The sequence below is a fragment of the Hibiscus syriacus genome, unplaced genomic scaffold (assembly GCF_006381635.1).
Source record: "Hibiscus syriacus cultivar Baekdansim isolate YM2019G1 unplaced genomic scaffold, ASM638163v2 tig00110258_pilon, whole genome shotgun sequence".
NCBI lineage: Eukaryota > Viridiplantae > Streptophyta > Magnoliopsida > Malvales > Malvaceae > Hibiscus > Hibiscus syriacus.
The window spans coordinates 611582-616650 of record NW_024062649.1 but is presented as its reverse complement, the minus strand read 5'-3'; the positions used below and the strand labels follow the sequence as shown (position 1 = coordinate 616650).

Below are 5069 nucleotides of genomic sequence, written 5' to 3'. Positions count from 1 at the left end.
ATATCAATGTCAGGTCATTGTGTGCTAGTTGGTGGTAATTTGTTGTCATTGAGTACAAAGAAACAGAAGGTTGTGTCTAGATCTACCATGGAAGCTGACTGATATTGGAGTGGCAAAACAGGAAAAATCGATCATATGGTGTGATAATACTAGTGTGATATCTTTAAATACAAACCCTGTTCATCATGCTCAGTCTAAACATATAGATTTGGATGTTTATTTTGTCAGGGAGAAAATCGTTGGGAATCAGTTGTGTGTTAGCTACGTTCCTGTTGTACATCAACTTGCAGATGGGCTCACAAAGCCATTGTCCAAAGTAGCATTTACATTATTTCGAGAGAAAGTGAATGTATGTATGATGAAGGAAGGAGAAAAAAAAGCAGGAGGAATATTGGAAGACTATACGTGTGCATGGTGTTGCATGGCATGCATGGTACATGTTCAAGCAGTTAAGCGTATACTTGATACAATGTGTTGTGTTGCAGATGAGCAAAACCAAGGGTTGTTAGGTTGCTAGTCATCACGGTTATCACTGTTGGATTTATTAGGATGGTTGTTTCTATTGAGTTAATCGATCGGATAAATCGGCCAAGAGGGGGTGAATTGACAATTTAAAATTTCGGTGGAAGCTTTGACAGAAAATTGAAAATATTTGCACAGCGATTTAGAGTGGTTCAACTTTTCAACCAAAGTCTACGTCCACTACCTTAGCTATCCACACTAAGGAGTTTCCACAAATTCACTAATTTGTCTTTCTTTTGAGGACAAAGAGTAACCTTACAACTCCCTCAAGAATTATACCCCCAAATTCTTGAGAACACTCTCTCTCAAAGAGAAACTTACAAATTTTGCAAACTTACAGAAAAACCTTATAAGGTAGAATGTTTGCACAATTATAGAACAAAGAAATAACACTCAAGAATGAATACAATTGAGCACAAATGATGTTCTTGAAAGCAAAATGAATATTGAAAGGATTTTGGCCTGTATTGCATAAACAATAAGTTTGATGGTTTCTCTCTTTGAATTATTTCTCAAAACTTGTTTCTTGTTGTTCATCAATGGCTTCAGAACTTGTTTAAATACACCTCAAATGAATTCTAAACGTTGGGAGCCTTGGTGAAGTCAATAGAGCCGTTGTGGTGTGAAAATCCACTTGAAAAAACTGTTGGGAGCGTATGCGTATCGGTACCCCTTCAATGGGTATTGGTACTACCTGTATATAATTCAAATATTTCGACCTTTATAAACCAAGGGTATCGGTATCTCTCAAGGGGGTATCTATACATATATACAAATAGGTATTGGTACATGTCATGGTATCGGTACTCATTTGGCATTCTGTTTTTCTCGGAGTTAAAATCAACACGAGGGGTATCGGTATCTCTATGCATAGGGGTATCGATACCCTATGGGGTATCCGTACCCTTTTTGCATTCGATGTTTGAGGGGTATCGGTACCTCTTAAGAAGGTATCGGTACCTCCCTATTTAAAACTCAATTTTGACTCGATTATGGTTCGAAATACTTTGTAAAAATTGTTCCAAAAATATTTTAAGTATAAACCACAATATTTTTTAAGGAGTAAAAATTGATCTTTGAAAACTTGGAGTAATATTTTTGATATTCGAATAATTGAATCGAATATATAATTTTGAATCGAATATAAAATCTTAAAATTTAATCTTAAAATTCATTAACACTTTTGTTATATCGAAATATCAAAATGTTTTCTCAACAGTTTCTTACTTCAGCAACTGTTTGTTATATAAACAATGTAACTCATCACATTTTAGATATATAAACAATGTAAACCATAGGGGTGTATATATTATCTATGTATACATATTGATATTGAACTTAGGACCATGATTATTGTCGTAAGCTGAAAAGGTAAATAAATATGACCGTCAATCGGTAAATTTGAAACTTGTCAAATTTCTTGAATTTCTTGTCTAGATACGATGACTAGCCGAAAAGAACATTATTCCAAAACGGTAGTGTTTTACCCCAAAGTTACAACAATTATTGTGATTAAACTAATACTAATTAAATGCCAATATTTCTATTAAAAAAATTAAATGCCAATAATTTAAACATAACACTTAATATTAACTTATCTATATATATCAACATTAATTAATAACAAATCCTAACATTCTTGTTTCTTTTGGACGCATGCATTTACGTTTTTCTTATGCCATGCAATCAATCAATGCTGTATGCATATCCTACTCTCACGTTTATTCGATGCAAGAATATATAAATTGTATATGATATCATCGTTTATTAATCATTTGCATGCCAATATTATAAAAAAAATACTAATAATAATTAAATGGAAATAATTTAACATTAATCATTCATTTACACGTTTATTAATCATTGCCCGTCCAGCTCAGTTGGTAGAGCGCAAGGCTTTTAACCTTGTAGTTGTGGGATCGAGTCCCACGTTGGGCAATTCATAATTCTGACTGTCGGAAGTCTCCCACGGAAGCTGCTCTCAACCTGGCGTTGGGGGTAACCTACTATCCTACCTCCCCTTACCCCATTACATATGGGAATAGGATCAACTAATTTTTATATCAACATTCACTAAGAACAAAGCATATCGCTCTCGAAGCTTATTAAAAATTTCAATCTTACCTTTGTACTACCTAATTTAGTCTAAAATATTACCTAATTTCGTAGCTTCCTAAGATAGGAATACGTAGGCAATCTCATTATCTACATTCTAATATGATATATAACAACGTGTGGTAGACAATTTTTTGGGTAAACTATATGTTTAGTTGCTAAATTATCAGTTTTAGTACATGAATTTTCATTTGTTTTAAAATTATATCTAACATTTACTTTTTACTTTATTTTAGTACCTTGTCGTTTAAAACTTAGCATATCAGCTACAACATGGTACTTTTTTATGGGTAAATTAATCATCCACCACTCAATTGTCTTCTCACTCTTATTTTGATAACTAAAGTTTTTTTTTAATTTAATCACTCTAACTTTCAAATTACTTCTAATTTAATCACTCTAACTTTCAAATTTATTTTTATTTTAATTATATGTTAATAAGATAATTAAAAAATGTCACACAAATTATTAATAAAACAAGTTAGGGTGATTAAAACATGAGCAATTCGAAAGTTGGGTAGTTAAATTGAAAAATTTTAAACTTTAGTGACCAAAATAAGAGTGAGAAGATAGTTAAGTGATGAATGATGCAATATACCCATAAAAATGGCAGCAGTTACATTAAATTTGTAACGATAGAGTACTAAAATAAAAAAAATAAACATTATGTATGATTTTAAAACAAATGGGAAGTTTAGGTAATAAAAGAAACAAAACGGATAGTTTACGTACTGAACATATAGTTTACCCTATTCTTTTTAAGAAAATGACATCAAACAATTTTTTTCAAATGTAGAAGTCGTCATCAATATTATTATTATTATTTTGTTAAATAAGATTGATCATTTGAAAAAGATCAATAAAATTTTAAAATAAAATTTAAACTTATCAAAAGAAATTTTTGTTTATGAAAACAAGTTTGGATTTAGGTGTACGGTTTATAAAATTTATCAAAAAGAAATTTTGGTGTATGAAAAAAAATATTATTATTTTTTGTGTGACTACTGGTTTCTAGTTTTATTAATTGACTAATTTGAGATCAAGTATTATAGAGTCAAAGACAATCTTTTTCAACCCAGTTTAATTTAAATTTAGGTGTACAGATGTTTCTTTCAAGCACGAGTTCGGTGGCATATTGTTTCAAGCACTGAATTGATGTCATAATGTAAACATAGAATCAATACAGCTCAAATGATTCTAAGATCAGATTTTATAATATCACAATTAACATGTTAACATCCAACTTAGAAGATCACCAATTTGTTTTATCAAAAAAGGACGAGTTTGAAACATATGAATAGTTGGGTGTCCATTTTGTAACTTTTAATAGTCAAAGGACTAGATCAAGTAATGTCTTATAGTATAGGGACCATTTTTTAACTTTTAATAATTAAGGGACTCAATGAAACAACACCCTATAGTTGGAGGACCATTTATATACTTTAACCTTTCCCCATTTTGAAAGTGTTACTAAACGACATCAGTTGTTAAGGAATCATTATTATACCTTAAAGTCCTGAGTCTTTTAATGTCATGTGTTAGAATGTCGTAACTCCGACATGGTGGTCGAAAACTAGTGAATGGCAGCAGTTGAAGGTTGAAGAGAACCAATAACTTAACAAATACAAGGAAACTAAGAATTTTTACTAAACCGTAGGAAATTGTTACAAAAGCTTCTTGATTTAATCCACTACATTGCTAAGCTTATATATCCCACTAACAACCTGCTAACCAACTAACTGAAGTGTTAATAGAATAACAAATACTAACTAATCTCATTAACATTCTAATATTCTAATATTCACCCGACTTCTTCAACCTTCTTGATGAAAAGATGAACACTTGAAATGAAAATGTGATACATCCTCCCGTTCAAATTGAATCGGAAATGCCGATACTTCCTTCCGTTCGACTTGAATTGGAAGTGCCGATGTTTCCTTCAGTTCAACTTGAATCGGAAGTGTCGATGCTTCATTCCGTTCGACTTGAGTCGGAAGTGCCGATGCTTCCTTTCGTTCGACTTGAATCGAAAGTGTGATGCTTTCTTTCGTTCTTCTTATTCACCTTCATTTCTTTCTTCTTCATCTTCTTATACAAGGTTTTGTGACATTTTTTCATAGACACTTGGATGTGAAGCGTTCAAGTCCCATGACACTTTGAGATAGAAACAACAAAACATGATGATGTACAATCCAAAATAACCAGCAATAACATTTCACACTCAATGACTGTCCTATACTTTCTGCATTTCATGAAATGGGTTGAAGCACCAGAGACCAAAGCTCTCAAGCCAATCCCTGGGAACAGGTACATGTTATTTGCTTGATTTACATAACCTACTTTGTGCTTACCGAGCTTGACATCTTCAAAAGGGCTTCCACTGGCAAAGACGATGTTTTCTCCAGCATACTTAAAAACTGCAGTGGAAGTGC

The 5069-nt window shown here is 32.1% G+C and overlaps 1 non-coding gene across 1 annotated transcript; it reads left to right on the top strand.

The window, feature by feature from the left end:
* Positions 1–2387: 2387 nt before the first annotated feature.
* Positions 2388–2460, top strand: TRNAK-UUU. Its single transcript has one exon. It is a non-coding gene; the product is annotated as a tRNA-Lys (tRNA).
* Positions 2461–5069: the final 2609 nt, after the last annotated feature.